Raw genomic sequence first — 19,315 nt, 5'->3', positions numbered from 1 at the left:
AAACCACTGCTTTTTTTTTCTTCATGGCAAAAATTTAAGTCATAGTGAACTGAGAAATTTTGTTTTTGAATTATTTGTATTATACCTCTGAAATGGCAAAATTATAGTTCAGACTGCAGAACTAGGGTCCCCTAAAGACAAACAAATCAGCAAATTTCCTCCTATCTTGAGAGTTAAAATGTCTTTTTCAGTTATAATTCAAATTTTTAAAATTCTCAGTGCTTTGTCTAATTAATTACATGCTGTAATTTGTCACGACAGATACTCCAACTGATTCACTATCATTTGGCTGGATGGAGGTGAAGTGTTTTCTCGAAATGTATTGAAATAAGATCATCAAACATGTTTAGACTTTCTTCATTACTGGAGACAGTGCAGTATAGAGGTTGGCATCTCCCTGTCCAACCTTACAAGTTACTTAATTGCTCTATGCCTCAGTTTCCTCACCCACTAAATTTGCATGATATACTTGCCTGGGCTACCTCACAAGGTAATCAGAAGAAGGAATTAAACAGTAGGTGTGAAAGTGCTTTGAAAATACTTTTAAAGTGCCATGCATGTTTAAAGGAGTTGTTTTTATAGTTATTCAAATCCATAAACAGGTTATTGTTATTTTTTTACTGTTAGAAAAGAAACAAGTAGCGTCATTCACGTGAGTGTCTTAAGTGAGTATGTGGGCCTTTGGCTTTATGGAGGGGCAAGTATAAATGGTCTTTAATCTTGGAGAGAACTCAACAGTTGCCCTTTCTCTTCCCATCAGTTGCTTACAAAAGTTAGCACCCAAACATATGGTACTTGGAGGGAAAAGACCCACTGAAATCTGAGAAATTGCTTTTGATTGCAAAGGAGCTTATCATTTTTGTATCTGTCATCCTTCATAAAGGATATAGCAACGTCTTTTGTTAATTTTGCTTTACAATTTGAATGCCTGATCCTGCTAGACTTTAATTGAATGTGGGTATAATCTTTCCAGCCTTGTAAATGGGAAAATAAACTTTAAAATTGATTGTCAAATACAGCATTTCCTTGGAAACCTCCGTAGAACATTAGTGCTATGGTTATGAGTGTATGTGTCAGTCCTTCTCAGCCAGTACATTGTGGATGTGAGCTTTTGCAGGCTGCTTCTCTGCAGCCATTCACTCTAATAAATATTGTTTATGTTTCTTCATATAATAAATTAATTTTTCAGTTTCTCCTTGCTTTTCATTCCTTATACACTCCTTTCATAGCTTTTTGACCTCAGGGACTATTTTAGAAACAGATTTGAAAATGGTTTTGTTGCAATTAATGACATTTTTGTAAACTCAGCTGGAAATTTTGTCTACAGGATGAGAAGTTTGAGAGTGCTAGTGTTCTGCCTTGCAGGACACCAGCAGTCCATGGAATCTCCTCCGGTTGTTGTATAAGCATTTACTCCATTTGTTAAAGCTGCACTGCTGAATGCTACAATTCTGCTCAAACATAAGTGGTATACTGATCCAGAAATATAAAATATCAAATGAGCAACTTGATACTAACATAAACAGTCAAATTGTAAATGAAGATCTGTGGTTGGAAAAAATATCAGGTTTTCTCTGTGTGTCCAAATGCATTATTTTTTTATTGAGGTATAATTGGCATATAACATTATATTAGTTTCAGGCGTACAACATAACGATTCAGTATTTGTATACACTGCAAAATGATAACTGCAACAATTCTATTTACCATCCATCACCATACAAAGTTACAGAATTTTTTTCTTGTGATGAGAAGTTTTAAGATTTACTCTCTTAGCAACTTTGAAATATACAATACGATATTATTGACTATAGTCACCATGCTGCTTATTACATCCCATAACTTATTTATTTTATAACTGGAAGTTCGTGCCTCTTGATCCCCTCCACCGATTATGCCCACCTCCCCCACAATTCCCCTACTCTCTGGCAACCGCCAGTCTGTTCTCTGTATCTGTGAGGGGTTTTTTGTTTGTTTTAAGAAAGACAGATACCATATTATTTCACTTATATGTGGAATCTAAAAAACAAAACAATCGGTTATTTAAAGGGTCATTTCGGAGCATGACATAGACAAGGGTTGTTGCAATAATTTCCTTTCCTCTGAAGGTGGCCTTGCAATTTGGAAAGATTTAGCCGTAGGATAAATCTTTTGAAAGAGATCTCTTGGTATTAAATCGACCCCTTGAGAAAACCAAAGGTCAACAACTGTAGTGTTTAAGTAGGTCAATCTAAAATTATTTGGTGTTTGTAAATGTTTTATCTTGAAATAATTTCAAGCTGATAGAAGAGCCTCAGGAATAGTGCAAGGAATTCCTTTATTCTTCACTCAGTTTCACCTATTAATATTTTGTCATGTTTGCTTTATAATTCTTACTTTCCCTCTTTTGACCCTTTTTTCGTAAATACTTCAGTGTGTACTCTCGTATACACTGAACAAAGGCAATCTCTTACATAGCCACAGAATGATGATAAAATTCTGGAAATTCAACATGGATACATTAATACGAGGGTGAGTCAAAAATTATCCGCACTCTGCTTATATTAAAACTTCTGTTGGCCACACTGTCTTATCAGCACTTTCCATTCAAGGCTACTGTCTCCCCAGTCACTGCTGTGCAGGTGTGAACATGTTACATCAGTTCATTTGTAACTGCGGTGCAAGCAAAAATGGATGTCCCACTTGTGATTTGCATGAAAGAAGAGCAGCGTGCAGTGATTTGTTTTTTGTGGTCTGAGCATGTGCACGTCCTCACACTTCTGCCCACACTTTTGACACTCTGCAAAAACTTTGTTTTGAGGTGTTAAAGCATCCTCCCTATGGTCCCAATCTTGCTCCATTGGACTTTCACCTATTTGGTCCCCTGAAAGCAGCCCTACGAGGATGAAGATTCACTTCTGATGAAGAAGTGAAGACAGCAGTGCATTTGTGGCTCGCAGCTCAGCCTAAAACATTTTTTAATGAGGGAATATGAAAGCTTGTTGACCGATGGACAAGGTGTATTGAAAAGCAAGGAGATTATGTCAAAAAATGATGTATCTGTCTTTTCTAAGAGTTAATTAAAATAAATTCTGCAGCCAGAGTGGATAATTTTTGACTCACCCTCGTAGTATCTAATCTAGAGTTCATATTCCATTTAACATTTGTACCAATTACTTCATTTGTTTTCACAAAGCTTCCCTGACAATATGAATCTACTCAGTCCTCTTTTATGGGTTCTCTTTATTTAAAGTTATGAGTAAATTTTAACTTCCCTGTGAATGCTGGGAAAACTAGAGCAGACTTTGAAAATCTGTTTGAAGAAAACATGCATGGTATCAGCATTAATAGCTTAAAAGCATAAATTTGGGATGTTTACCGGCAAACTGTGGGTAATTCTTTTTCATGGATCTCCATTTTAACCATCAAGTGTTGACTGCTTAATATATGAACCTGTAGTTCACGCCCCACACCCGCCCCACTGTGATAGTTCATTTTACAGTGTTTAGGCCCAAGTTTGTAAAGATTTGGAAGAGGGTGAGGGAAGTACAGTGTATATTATTCCTCCATGACCATATTTCTCCAGGTGCCCCCTTCCAGGAGACTATATTTTCTATGAGCATCTTTCCAACTGGGAAAGAGCTCAGAAATACCAACTCTACACTATAATGAGTGATGTTTTGAGCCTCTTCTCTTTTTCAAAAAAGGCACTTCATATCAGCAGAGATTTGTACAGAGCTGAGAATTCAGAAACAACCCTGATCCCTTCTTTCCCAGCGCACAAGAAACCCTGTCTGACTAGGTCCCTAACCTGCTAAGAAGATGTGTCCACTGCAGAAGGCTGCCTGGGGGGATGCCTCACACCTCCCTGTCACCCTCTCTGTGTGGTTGTTTCTCTGAAAATTATCGGGCCAAGGAGGTCTAAAACAGTAATGGTTTAAGCAGGGTTTGGTACCCAGAACATCTTTGAAGAGCATACAGCAGGATGCAGCAGCCGCATCTCTTGGCAGCAGGTTATCAGAAAACTTCTCAACCAGACCCCCCCGTGTGAGGTTTCAGCATTTGCTTCCTCCCAAGGAGAGATTCATCCAGAGAGAGTTTGAGATTCTGCCCATGCTTCTGCTCCCTCCCTGCCTCCCATCCTGAATTAATTCTCTCTCTGAATGATGAGTTCCTGATTGAAGCCTGATTAGCCTGCTTCCTAGAGCCCTGGGAATATCATCCTCCGTAGACATCTGCATTATGCATACTGGTTTAATTTCTTATCAGTCAGCTTCCTATTTTAATTATCTAAATTCGACAGTTAATGAGTCAGGTTCTCAGGAGCGATAGCACTCAAGAAACAAAACAGGATTTAGAGATTCTATTTTGGAGTGGTGCTGCAGGACCATCCCCACCACCACCCCAGTGCAGAGGAGACTGCTTCCCAGGTGTCTCCTTCTCCTGACAAGGTGACCCTCTTAAGTGGAGTGGCAGAATTTTTTAAAACAACAATGCTCAGCTGTAGAGCTACAGACCTCTGAGAATTACAGAGGCACTGTGCTCCTTCCACTAACTAGGGGTGTTTGACACTATCCAGAGATGTCTGGCACACATTTGTACAGTTGTTTTTCACACCCATGGGGATGCTGTTGTGAGTGATAGAAAAGGACTGATTAAAAGTGTCACTGTATTTAAAGTAAGTTTGTCATCACCCCCCCAGTCCCTACCATGAACAGGTGTTAAAAATTCAACCACCATCATGTAGGAGGTGACCTTAAAAGACCTCCTTTGTAATTGAAAATTTGGGGAATTATTTTTTTAAATTTTTATTTAGGTATAGTTGATTTACAATGGTGTATTAGTTTCAAGTGTACAGCAAAGTGAATCGGTTATACATATGCATATATCCACTCTTTTTTAGGTTCTTTTTCCATATAGGTCATTACAGAGTATTGAGTAGAGTTCCCTGTGCTATACAGTAGGTCCTTATTAGTTATCTATTTTATATACAGTAGTATGTATGTGTCAATCACCGTCTCCCAGTTTATCCCGCCCTGTTGGGGATTATTACGCAAGGAAATTTTTTCACTGATGGAATCTTTTCTCAGGTGTACTTACCTTTTGAATTGAGGGTTGTTTTTCCTTTTGAATTGAGGGTTGTTCACACGCAAATCGCTTGGCTCCTCTCATTTCCAGCTTGATTCAAGAAATGAGAAAATATTTTTATTTTAAAAATGTGATATGAATTGGTGAGTATTCTACCTTCAAAAAGTAAATTATCTACCTTTACACAAACTGTGTCATTAAGGTGAAATGCTTTTACAATTTCCAAGCACTAAAAAATGTATATTATCATGATAACCATCAAAATAGTGAAGTAATTTCCAGACATTCTTTAATTCACCTCCCAATTCACCTCCTTGGCCTTATCAGAAATTCTAGCAAGGCGCTTTCAGCTACAATTTGTAGAACACCTGATTAGATGTGGCTTGAACAATAGGATTTTGTTATCTGACCTAACAAGTTTTGTTGCTTCATCTTCATGTTTGTCTCCTTATGATTGCAAGATGACCATCTGGGATCCAGACATCACATTTACACAACTGAATCCAAAATAAGAAAAAAGGATTTCCCTTTGGGTATCTCTATTCTTTCAGGAGGAAAATCTTTCCTGGAAGCCACCTATCCCCTGCAGCAGAATTCCCCAAATTTCTTATTGGCTGGAGTTGTTACATCCCTACCTCTAAAGCTGACTCTGGCAAGGAGAATGACATTGTCATGGTTTCCTTTGACTACACAGCATTTACCCCTTGGAGCTGGCAAAGGGACCACCATCCTGTAGCTTATGGAAGGAAGAACACCCACAAAAATAGGGTTCTGCAGGCAACAACAAGTGGGGAAAATAGCCATCTGCTGGGCAACCTGACATTTTACTGTCATTTTAAAAAATAAAGGTTCAGCTAAGGTGATGACTTGGGGAAGAATATGAAAGTTCCCTATCCCCTCTTTCCAAAAAAAAAAATCCTGTACCTATCTCCTTTTGCATTATAGGTCTCTGGTTAAGAAGCTCGCAGGAAAAAGTCATATATTGAATAAATAGGGGCAATTACATCCAATTATCTTGCAAGAATGCCCACTAGTTGGATGATCTTTGTGTCACTGGAGTGAAATTGCGGCTCTGTGGGCATCTAAGAGAAGCAGGGAAGAGAATTCTCAGTTCTGGTGAATCAGGAGCCCTAGAGGTTGAGGGGAAACCAGATATGCATTCATTAGTTCAACAGATATTTGAAGAGCGCCCCCATGTGCCAGGTGCTGGAGTAGGCACTGAGAATAGACTGGCAAGTAAGATACTAGCCCTGGTTTCCAGAACTCACAGTCTCTGAAGAGTCAGGCACCCAACCTGGTGATCTATCTCAATGCACTGAGGTAAGAGCTATGATGGGACTATAACCCAGGAGATCTGAGAGACAGAGATAAGGAGCCCAGATCTGGTCTTGGAGGTCCAGAGAAATTCACAGAGAAAGTGACAAAATCTCAGACCAGAGAGAAGTTTATAAAGCTTAAGCCTCAGCCCCCTCCCTGCCAGTGAATGCTGGGAGCTGTAGCACCTTCTGAGCAGGAAGGAGAAATCAGGATGCAATTAAAAAGCACATTTACTAAGCATTTCTGCCACATGGTCCAAAGAGATCACAGAAAGAAGGGACTGGAATCTCTAAGGAGCCAGTAATTTGTTGTGATTTTCATTCTGAATATTCTTTCATTTTGTACCTAATTTTGAATTCATGTTTTTAAATCTTTTTTTCAAAGCCTCTCCCCAGACCAAATTGTCTAAGTTTAAGGCCCCATAAAACTTAGATCTGCCCCTGCTTGAGATCTGAAGCATGAGTAGGTGTTTGCCTGGTGAAGGCAGTGGAAAAAGTGTTCCTGGTAAAGGGAACACCATGTGCAAAAACCCAGAATTAGTAAAAAGGACATTTTTAATCAGGGAACAGCTCATAGGTCAGTGTTAATGGAACATGGCAGAGAGGTGAGGTTGGATCAGGGGCCAGATCATGAGAGGGAGAAAAAACAGTGATAGTGCTGACACGAGCCAGGTACTCTGCTACGTGTCATATCCACATGATCACTTTTATTCCTCTCAATGATCCTATGTGGCCGTTGCTGCAATTATTTCCATTGTACAGAGAAGAAAGCTGAGACTAGTGAGATAAAGGAACTTTCCTGTGATTGCACAGTAATTAGTAGGGTTAGGATTCAATATTGTCTGGTGCCAAAGCTCAAGCATTTAATCACTAGGCTCTCCTGACTCCTAAACTTTGCCCAAATTGCAGGTGTGGTTAAGTGTGGCAGATGTTGGAGACCGATGGAAGAAGCAAGCCTGGTGACAGTTTCCAGGGTACCCCGGAATGAAGGGGCAGAGTATGTATAAGGCAGCCCTTACTCAGTAAGGAGGGGTCATTTCTGCTGGGGCCTCAGTTGGGGGTGGAGGCTGAGGCAGGGGGCCCCCCCACAGCTCCCAGCTCTGAAGAGCCGTAAGGGGGCCACTGGGCTGAAACCATGAGGGTCCCAGAGGAAAGAACTCTGGGTTGAAGTCCTATTCTTTTTTTTATATATAAACTTATTTATTTATTTATTTATTTATTGGCTGCATTGGGTCTTTTTTGCTGCACGCAGGCTTTCTCTAGTTGCGGTGAGCAGGGGATACTCTTCGTTACGGTGCATGGGCTTCTCATTGCGGTGGTTTCTCTTGTTGTGGAGCATGGGCTCTAGGTACTTGGGCTTCAGTAGTTGCAGCACACGGGCTCAGTAGTTGTGGCATGTGGTCTTCGTTTCTTTGCAGCATGTGGGATCTTCCCGGACCAGGGCTCGAACCAGTGTCCCCTGCATTCGCAGGCGGATTCTTAACCACTACACTACCAGGGAAGTCCTATTCTTCTACAACAATATTTCAGCTCCGGGCCACTGTCCTCTTTTCCTGGGAAAAACTGATAGGACTTCTCAAGGCCAACAGGTGAACCTAGAACTTGGTTTATCAAGTCTTATTTTTTGTTCTTTGGAACCAAAGAAGTTAACAATGCTCAAGTAGATAAATGAGAAAAAAATATTTTCTTCAAACAGATGTTTAGGAGAGATACTATTAAGTGCTTACATTGTAGAGGAAGAGTTTGGTTAAGGGGTCATAGTTACATGACATTTGATGGTGTCAGGCCAGGGCCCAGGAAAGACTTTAGTCCTGACACAGACCATTCACCTCTTTTTTCAAAGTCCCCAAGAACAGTTTTTCCTGAGAGAAAGAAGCAAGACCTTTCATTATCTCCCCCAACCCTGATGTAGCTGGTCTGACACATCTAGAAGAATCTTTCTCTCTACATTAGAAAGGTTTAAGTAACATACATGTTTAACAGCAGACTGTTAGACCTACCCTATGGATTTTGTGTTACTGTCAATACTCAACTCTTGGAAATACAGGACAAATGGGAGGGAAATCACCACCTGCGTCAGAGGATACATTTTTCACGTGTAAAGAGCTTAATTAAGTCGATAAATTCTGGCCCTGAAATCTGACCAGTCTGCTCTGGGCATCTTGAAGTAGAGAGAGGGTCCCAAGAGTTATGAAAGGAGGCAGAGTGGTCTTCTTTGGCCACCAGGGTCATAACATCTCTCCTAGTACCATGAGTTACAGGAAAAGAAAAACAATCCCAATTCCCCTGCCTGAATTATGACCTCACTTTTTTAAGTCTTAGAACTTCTTGGAATTGCTTTACATTCAGACTGAATTCATTCTCTACTTTCTCTGAAGAGCTGATTCTGAATGAAAGAGATAAGCAAGATTTCTATTAGGTCCCAAAGAACTACTCAGGTAAGGCAGGACTCTGTAACCTGACAGGGCTACCTGGAGTTACAGGAGGAAACAAAGATTACATTCTCAGGGCTATGATATCATCAGTGTATTTCGAAAGGGAAATAAATTTTATGCTAAAATGTCATCTCCTTGGATAGCACCCTGATTCAACATCTAATACTCATGAATGCCACGATATCTAAACCAGTATGGCAGCCATTAGCCGTGTGTGATCACTGGCACTTGAAATGTTCCTAGTCTGAGATGAGATGTGTTGAAAATGAAAAATACATGTCCGATTTTGTTTAGTACCAAAAACATAGAAATTTTTTATTAATAATTTTTATTTTTGATGACATGTTACAATGATAATATTTTGTATATATTGGGCTAAAAGTGGGATTTATTAAAATTAATTTCACCCCCATCTAGTTACTTCTTTAATGTGGCTATTAGGAAATTTAAAATGTCATATGTGGCTGACAGTTGTGGTTTGTGTCGTATTGGACAGCACTGCTCTAGACGTTTGGAAAGCTAGATACCTTGACGAACAGCTTTTCTATGAAGAACGCTAAGTGCACCACAAAAACGTGAAGTCAGCCGGATCTCATTCTTGGATATCATTTTCTTTCCCTCGTGTCAGGAGAATTGTATTTGCAGTAAGAACAGGTAGTCCTCACTCTATTATTTCTGTGTTCAAAGAGAACCTCCTGAGCAATGGGGCCCATGTTTTCATATATAGTGGTCCTCTATATATAGTGGCTACCAGTTAGAATCACCTGGGGAATTTAGAAAATTCTGAAGGCAGGCTACACTCCAGACTACTTAAGTAGGAATGTGTGGGAGTGTTACCCAGGCAACAGGGTTTTTCTAAAGTTCGCGCAGGTGATTACACTGCAGCTGGGCTCTCCAGTATTCCAGAAATCTTCCTGTGTAAGAAAGGCATGTGTCTGGGGCTTAACAGCAGATGAATATTTCATCAGATATATGCGTTGAAAGGTAACAGAATCACTGATTTCCTCACACTTAGACAGCCAAGTAAAATGGAGCTTCTTTATATTCTAGAATGCATCTGAACTTCCTCATGCCTCCCTATCCCCATTTGGCACACACACACCAAAAATCCCCAGGCGAAACAAAACTTTGCTAAGCCTGGTATCTCTATCTCTGCTAAATTGAATAGTCTCTTTGGAATAACTGGACATCTTAGACTTAAAATGCTCTGTCTTTCATTTTTTTATTTCTGTAAATATATTTTATTGAAGTATAGTTGTTTTACAATGTTTCGTTAATTTCTGTTGTACAGCAAAGTGGTTCAGTTATACATATACATATATATTCTTTTTCATATTCTTTTCCATTATGGTTTCTTACAGGATATTGAACATAGGTCCCTGTGCTATGCAGTGGGACCTTGTTCTTTATTTTATATATAGTAGTTTGTATCTGCTAATCCCAAACTTCTAATTTATCCCTCCTCCACCCCCCCTCCCCCTTGGGAACCACAAGTCTGTTCTCTATGTTGTGTCTGTTTCTGTTTCGTAGATAAGTTCATTTGTATCGTATTTTAGATTCCACACATAAGTGATATCATATGGTATTTGTCTTCCTCTGTCTGACTTACTTCACTTATTATGATAATGTCTAGGTCCATCCATGTTGCTGCAAATGGCATTATTTCATTCCTTTTTATGGTTGAGTAGTATTCCATTGTATATATGTGCCACATCTTCTTTATCCATTCATCTGTCAATGGATGTTTAGGTTGTTTCCATGTCTTGGCTATTGTAAATACTGCTGATATGAACATTGAGGTGCGTGTATCTTTTCAAATTAGAGTTTTCTCTAGATATATGCCCAGATGTGGGATGCCCAGGATCATATGGTAGTTCTATTTTTAGTTTTTAAAGGAACCTCCATACTGTTGTCCGTAGTGGCTGCACTAATTTACATTCCCACCAACAGTGCAGGAGGGTTCTCTTTTCTCCACACCCTCTCCAGCGTTTATTATTTGTAGACTTTTTAATGATGGTCATTCTGAGTGGTGTGAGGTAGTCCTTCATTGCATGAAGGTGAGTCCAAAAGTATCCACACTCTGGCTGTAGAATTTAATTTAATTAACTTTTAGAAGACACAAACACATCATTTTTCGACATAATCTCCTTGCTTTTCAATACACTTTGTCCATCTGTCAACAAGCTTTCATATTCCCTCATTAAAAAAAAATGTTTTAGGCTGAGCTGCGAGCCACGAATGCATCGCTTTCTTCACTTCTTCATCAGAAGTGCATCTTCATCCTCGTATGGCTACTTTCAGGGGAGCAAACCGGTGAAAGTCCAATGGAGCAAGATCAGAACTATAGGGAGGTTGCTTTAACACCTCAAAATGAAGTTTTTGCAGAGTGTCGACAGTGTGGGCGGAAGTGAGGACGTGCATTGTCATGCAAGATCACAGCGCCCTTGGATAGCAGTCCACTGGGTTTAATCTGAAGTTTAGGCCTCAGCACTTCAAGAAGCATCTCACTGTAACGAGCTCTGTTGATTGTTGAACATTTTTCCTGATAATGTTCCAGTACTGGCCCTTGAGAATCCCAGAAAACAGAATCATTTCACTTGTACACTCAATGTTGTCATCAGCCATGGACATGGATGGGTGTCCGGCTCCTTCTTGATGGCTAATACTTGTGCGAACTTCCTTGAACTTCTCTATCCATTCATACACACTTCTTTGTGACAAAACACATTCTCCATACTGTGCACAAAATCTTTGATAAATAACGGCAGCAGGTACACCCTCAGACCACAAAAAACGAATCACTGCAGCTGCTCTTCTTTCGTGCCAATCCCAAGTGGGGCATCCATTTTTGCTTGCACCACAGTTACAAACGAACTGATGTAACACGTTCACACCTGCACGGCAGTGACTGGGGAGCCAGGAGCCTTGAACGGAAAGCACTGATAAGACCATGCGGCCAATAGAAGTTTTAATATAAGCAGAGTGCGGATAATTTTTGACTCACCCTCGTAGTTTTGTTTTGCATTTCTCTAATAATAAGTGATGTTGAGCATCTTTGTTTGTGCCTGTTGGCTACCTGTATGTTTTCTTTGGAGAAATGTCTATTTAGGTCTTCTACCCATACATAAAATGCTGTGTCTTTCGGGATGCCTTCCCTGCCCTCCTCCTTTACTAATATGGCGGCACCCCTGTATGTGGGAGAGACACTGTGCTACTGACCTCACGGCAGAGGGGCAGCTGAACCTTCTGGCCTGAGGCAGGTCCTGGGGTCAGGTCAGGCCAGTGTTGGCTCTCACTTGGGCCCTACACCTTCTGCTGGGGTCTGCTGCCCAGGTCTGCAGCTGGCGGGGCCCACCCTCTGCTCCCTTCCTCGGCCTTCCCCTGCTCCCTGTGAGCTGCAGACCCCAGAGCCCGCACCATTCTCTCCTCCGGGGCCTGCGACTTGGCTGCTCCACAGAGGGCATACTGAAGGCTTTCGGCCTCAGCCTCATGTCCCACCTCCCCGGCAAGGCTGGACTTCTGGATCTCTAAGGCCACACCAGAGGGCTAGTCCCTGCCCTCTCTCTGTCTGACCTCGCCTCCTCCTTAGTAACTCGTGATTAGGTTGGGCCTTGGACAAGTGTGCCTCAGAGAGTCACCAATGGGAAGAGAGGCACAAGCTCGTAATCTCTCAACTGATTGCATACGTCCCTTCCCAGGCTGAGGTCTAAGGAAGGGCCTTCAGGATGCAGGGGCCTCCCTCTTCCCACAGTGCCCCCCGAGGGCCCACCGCCCACTTCCTCTCCCTCATGGCCCGCCTTTCTCTGGGACAGCAAGTCTGTTCTAGGCGACCCAGGCTGAAATAGTGTCCTCTCTGTTCTGCCAGAACAATGTAGCCTCAACCCTCTAGGATTTGCTTTTGATGTGCTCAGTGAGAACCAAAGAACTTAGAAAATGGTTCTCGCAACCAGACCTGGCTTTTAAGATCATGGCTTCAACTCAAAAATTCTTCTTTTTGCCAACCTTCAATGGAAATACTACCTTCCTCTCTTAGATGCTAGCCTCAATCACATCCCTCCATTCCCCCATTCCAGGCCGTTGCTGCCTCAGAGTGACTAGGGACAGGGTCAGCCACATGGAGAAAAGAGAAAAGCCCACTAATGTGCATTTAAAGATATGATTATTACTCTTATTATAATTATATGAGAGCAGTTTACTGAGGGCCAGGTCCTGTTCTGTGTGCTTTACATGAATTAAGTCATCTTAATCCTGATCATCACCTAATGAGCAAACTGGCACAGAGAAGTTAAGTAATTTGCCCAAAGTCCCACAGCTGTCAAGATCAACTAGGGATTTGAATCTAGACCAGCTCCAGAGTCTGTGTTCTTAACCTCTTCTCTCCCTCCATGAGGCCCCTTCCCCTCTGCACGCTCCCCACTTCTCTTCTTGAGAGACAAAGATGAAGTGCTCCAAGAAAACATTCTTTGGACGTGGGAGGTCCAGGATATCTCACTACCAAAACGCTTTTTTGGAAGGAGCTGGAGTACAGTATTGAAAAAGTAAATATATGTGCAGGAAGACGATTCAGTTGGGTTTATTATCAATTATTAAAGCTCCCCCTCCCAACAGTATTTAATCTGTCTCTGTGGAGTCCAAGTCCTTCTTCAGGCTCTTTTGAATTCCAGACACCTCCGTTAACCTAGTTTGGCTTATTGTAAATTGTTCCCACCCTCATTCCTTAGCCCCGCTCATTACTGCCTCCTAATTCCTTCTGTTCATCACGTATACTAGGCCCTGCACAATTGACATGTTCTGATGCAGTTATATATTGTTTTGTGATTGTGTCCTGCATGTGTCTTTTTTTGCGTTGGCCAAAAAGTTCATTTGGATTTTTCGTAGTATCTTACAATGGAATATTACTCAGCCATAAGAAGGAATGAAATTGAGTTATTTGTAGTGAGGTGGCTGGACCTAGAGTCTGTCATACAGAGCAAAGTAAGCCAGAAAGAGAAAAACAAATACCGTATGCTAACTCATATATATGGAATCTAAGAAAATGGTACTGATGAACCCAGTGACAGGGCAAGAATAAAGATGCAGATGTAGAGAATGGACTTCAGGACACGGGGCGGGGCTGGGGGCAGCAAAGGGGAAGTCGGGATGAAGTGAGAGAGTAGCATTGACATATATACACTACGAAATGTAAAATAGATAGCTAGTGAGAAGCTGCTGCATAACACAGGGAGATCAACTCGATGATGGGTGATGACTTAGAGGGCTGGGATAGGGAGGGTGGGAAGGAGTCATGGAAGGGAGGGGATATGGAGATATATGTATAAATACAGCTGATTCACTTTGTTGTACAGCAAAAACTGGCACAACAGTGTAAAGCAATTATATTCCAATAAAGAGCTTAAAAAATAAAAAATAAATAAAACATGTTTCATGCCAAAAACAGACAAACAAACCAGAATGAACTTTTTGGCCAACCCAATATTACCCCAACTTGACTGTGAACTCCTGGAGGGCGGGGACTGTATCCTCTACCAGACTCATAGCCCCCACAGTGCTAGCACAGCAGGGAGCACAGTGAAGGGGCTCTGTACATATTTGTGGATTGATTCACTTAGGAAAAAATAAATTATCTCTACTTGCTTACTCTTCAAATCTTTGAAGCTTAAATTCAATATTTGACTTCCTTTATATTTCAAATATATGCACTGCGCTCTGTGCTAAACTGCCTGGCTTGAAATCTTAACACTGCCACTTCCTTGCTGAGTGGCTTTGGGCTAGGCGCATTCACCCGCCGTGCCTCAGTTTCCACAACTGTAAAATGCAGATATAATTGCACTATCTCATAAGGTTGGCGTGAGGAGTAAATGAGATAATACACATTGAACAATTAGACCAGTGTCTGTCACATCGTAAACATTCAATAAATGTCAGCTATAAAAAATGGATGCATGTTCCTCGTTTACCTTATAATCTCACTTCTACTTACCTGTAGTTTCTATACCCCAAGCACATGTTTACACGCACATGACAAAACATAATATTTTAAAGATTTAAAATTTTCTATCCATTCACCCATTTCCTCACATTTTTCAAATACTGTGTGATTTTCAAAGGAACCCCTCCACGGTCACATCGTCCTGGCCACCAGGTGGCGGTGTTGTTCAGTCAGGTACGGAATATTGGCAGTTGCCTTACTCTGGGACCCGGCATGAGCTTAGGACACTGTTTCAGAAGTTACACAGGTTCTAATTTTCTCCCTCCTGTTTACTTTCCTCGTCCTGTGACTGGCTGTTTCTTTCCTTCTGCTTCTTTTCCCCTCTACTGCTTGACCCAACTCCATTATACATCTGACCACCTCCTCCAATATGCACCTTGTAGACTGTGGCCTCACGAAAATACGGCTGAGGTTTCCATACCACTCAGCAAGGTGCTGACCAGAAACAATGTTTTTTTAAAGAGCCACCTTGAACATCCTAGAAGAGTAAACGTTAAATCACTAAGTAGGAAATCACTAAAGGGGCAGGAAAGGCAGATGCCCTGCTGGTCTCCCCACTCCAGTCTCTCCCCTCCTCTGTACTCCAAATATGCAGCCAGGCCACAGTGACCAATCCTGACATTTGGTCGCCGCTCTGACACTCTCCATGGCTTCAGGGTCCTTCCCAGCACCGCTGTCCTTGAAGTCTCTGGTAACCCACAGGCCAGCAAGCCAAACTCGTGTTTGCTGTCCCAGGTAGAGCAAGTTTCTGGGTTTGAGTGGAGTGTATGTGCGGTTCCCAGGCCCCACACCTGCCTTTAGCTACTTCCCAGAGCCACTGCCTAGGCCTCTGCCCCATTTCCTCCTTCCCGATATGATGACAACAGCAAGGTGTTAATAACAGCAGCCACCTCCAGGGAGCCCGTTCCACGTGCTCAGTGATTCACAGGCATCGTCGCATTTCACCTTCAGATGAGGGCTGAGCAGTAGAGGTTACCCTTGTGGACACCATGGCTAAGGTTAAACCATCGGTCAGAATCACACAGCCCCAAAGTGGCAGAGCCGGGGTTAAGTCCAGGCCACTGACTTGGAAACCCTGGCTCTTCCCGTGCCACTCCCTGGAGGTCCCCCAGGACATCACATGTTCTTGCTTCAGCAGCTACAAGTGGAACAAGGCCGCCACCCTCACGCCCACCCCACACCCGCAATTCCCAGATGTCCCTCCCCTCACCACCCACAGCTCACGACTCGGCAAAAAAAATCAGACCTGGCAACTTGACCTGCCGCTCTGGAAAGGCTGTGGTCCTTCACTCTGGGGTCCCGGCTCCAGCGAGCTGGGAAAGAGCCCCTGTGACACCCAGACGGGCAGGGCAGCCCCCTGGCAACAGTAGTTGGGCACATGGTGAGGGAGCTGACTCTCACCACCTGCAGTGCTGGAGGAAGCCTGCGGACTCGGGAATTGGGGGCGGGAGGGGGACTTGGGAAGGAGGGGGACATGAAGCAAGGCCTACGAGGAGGCCTGTCCTCTGATTCGGAGCTGAGATTTGGCGTCTCGGGGTCACCAGGAATTCCTCCACACCCTGCGGAGGGGCCGGCTCCTGAATGGAGGAATTCTCCTCCGACGTGAGGGAAGGGGTCAGCGCCTCCACAGCCTGGGCGGGTTGCGTTGACAAACCGTGTCTGGGCCATGAGGCTTCCTGCAGAGCCAGGCCTAGATCCTCTCTGAGAGCACTGGTGACCGAGGCCACATCCCTGCTGCTGCAGCTGTGTGCCGTGTTCCCATCCCCGTGCTGGGGAAGAGAGGAAGGGCAGGTTGCCATGACAGTCTTGGTTCACTGCATGAGTGATTTTGTTGGCCTGATAAATGGGTAGTCATGGAAACCGTGGAAGGCTTGCTCTGGAAGGGCCCTGCTAGCCTCGTGCTGCCATCCATGTCCTATGTAACACAACTTCCAGAATTCTTCCACCTGTAGGTATAGACCATTAATGCATCCCAAAATCAATTTCATGGGTCACAACCAGAATTTCTTTTAAAAAGAAATGGACTAGAATTGAATACAAGGGAAAATATCCGAATGCCTTGCACATGTTGAGTCAGTTATTCTCTGGGGGCGTTTTTGTTTCAGTTCTAAACATTTATGAGTATAGCGAGTCACAGTATAAAACAGATTCTTGTTGTAGCTGTGGTCCAAAATGCTTGTCAACTGCTGCTAACCCGAGTCTCATCTTGACAGGAGGGAAAAGCTTGCTTTTTTTTTCCAGAGGAGAAAATCATTTCTAGTAGTCACAAACTGGACACAACCAAAATGGTCATCAAAGGTAGAAGAGATACATAAATTGTGGCATAATTATGTAACGGGAATGTTATGTATACAGCAAAGAAAGTGAATGAATTATAGCTATGAACAATAACATGGATGACATATTAACATGTTGAACATAAGAAGGGAAATGAAAAAGTACACAATTTATGATTCAGCTTATATAAAATTTTAAAAAGGCGAAGTTAAACTCTGTGGTTTACGGATACGTCCATAGATGGTAAAATTATACAAGAAAGTGATCATGACATAACATCAGGCAAATGCTTACCCCAGGAGCAAAAAGGGGTTGGCGATGATCAGGAAGGGCCACCGGGTGGGGGAAGCCAGAGGACTGGCCATGTTGTTTCTTTGCCCTGCTGGTGCTTACATGGAAATGCACTTTAACAGTATTAGTTAAATTATATGTTTATGTTATAGGCATTTCTAGGTAGTCATCTTTCACAGTTTAAAAAAAGATTGTAAAAGTTCAGTGATCAGATTTTTACCTTTCGATCTACATTTTTATTAGTTGCTAGTTTTATGACTTGCTGGAAAACACCTCATCAGTGAAACATTCACAGAAGTAGTTATAAATTATGTCAGGGCCTGCTAGTTCTAGACCAGCACCGGACAATAGAGATCTCAGTGATAATGAAAGTGTTGTACTTCTGTGCCGTCCAGTGCGGCATCTACTAGCCACGTGTGGCTGTTGAGCACCTGAGATACAGCTAGTGTAACTGAGAAATTAGATTTCATATTTTATTTAAATTTAATTATTTAAATCTAAAAAGCCACATGTGGCTAGTAGCTACCATATTGGACAGTACTGGTCTAGACCCACTTGCTGGGTGGAATCAAACATAGTAATGCTTTGTTTTCAGATCAACCAAAATTTGAATCCTACCTCTGTTACTACCACCATGAGAATTTAGGTGGAATACTTGGTTTTTCTAATCCTCACCGCACTCACCTGTAGAATGGGGATAAGAAGAGAGACTTCTTAATCTTAATATGAGGACTGTAGTAAATTAATGAATACAGACTACCTATCACAGACCCTGCCAGTGGTTGATGTCAAGAAATGTTGGTTTCCTTCCTATACCTGTGTGGCCATCTTGAAATTGTGTGACCTCCAAATAAGGACTGGACGAGAGAATTCAGATGATTTAGTGCAGGCTACAGCACATCTTTATCATCAGTTGCAAGGCTCTATCCTCAGGGCAGCAGCACCATCACTGCAGCTCTTTAGTAGAGCTTCTCCCAGAGCTCAAACTCCAAAGAAACATTTATGTCCATGTTTCCAAGAAGAGACACATCCAAACACCAGCTCAGCCCTTAGATATAGAAAAAGACCACCTACCCACATCAGTTTTGTTTGTTTGTTTTTTCTTGTTTTGTTTCTTAGATTCAAGAAGTTTATACATTTTATCTTTAGGGGGGAGGATGCATTATTTATTTCTCCTCTCAGTGAGTAATTTTTTTTCTACACCATGCAGCTTGCAGAATGTTAGTTCCCTGACCAGGGATTGAACCCGGGCCCTCGGCAGTGAGAGTGCAGAGTCCTAACCACTGAACCACCAGGGAATTCCCTGAAGTATAGTTGATTTACAATGGTGTGTTAGTTTCTGGTATACAGCAAAGTGATTCAGATATTGTGTGTATATATATATATATATATATATACACATACATATTCTTTTTCATGTTATTTTCCATTATGTTTTGTTACAGGATATTGAATATAGTTCCCTGTGCTATACAGTAGGACCTTGTTGTTTATTTCATACATAGTAGTTTGTATCTGCTAATCCCAAACTCCTAATTTATCCCTCCCCCACCCCCTTTCCCTTTTGGGAACCATAACTTTGTTTTCCATGTCTGTGAGTCTGTTTCTGTTTTGTAGATAAGTTCATTTGTGTCATAATTTAGATTCCACATATAAGTGATATCATACGGTATTTGTCTTTCTCTTCCTGACTTACTTCACTTAGTATGATAATCTCTAGTTGCATCCATGTTGCAGCAGATGGCATTATTTTGTTCCTTTTTTATGGCTGAGTAGTATTCCATTGTATATCTGTACCACATCTTCTTAATCTGTTCATCTGTTGATGGACATTTAGGTTGCTTCCATGTCTTGGCTATTGTCACTAGTGCTTCTATGAACATAGGGGTGCATGTATCTTTTTGAATTAGAGTTTCGTCTGGGTATATGCCCAGGAGTGG

The 19,315-nt window shown here is 42.1% G+C and overlaps 1 non-coding gene across 1 annotated transcript; it reads right to left on the bottom strand.

Moving 5' to 3' along the window:
- Positions 1–18,600: 18,600 nt before the first annotated feature.
- Positions 18,601–18,673, bottom strand: TRNAE-CUC (transfer RNA glutamic acid (anticodon CUC)). The gene has a single exon. It is a non-coding gene; the product is annotated as a tRNA-Glu (tRNA).
- Between the last annotated feature and the right edge of the window lie 642 nt (positions 18,674–19,315).

This window comes from Hippopotamus amphibius, chromosome X (assembly GCF_030028045.1).
Source record: "Hippopotamus amphibius kiboko isolate mHipAmp2 chromosome X, mHipAmp2.hap2, whole genome shotgun sequence".
Taxonomy (NCBI): Eukaryota; Metazoa; Chordata; class Mammalia; order Artiodactyla; family Hippopotamidae; genus Hippopotamus; species Hippopotamus amphibius.
This window is presented reverse-complemented; position numbering and strand designations above follow the sequence as displayed.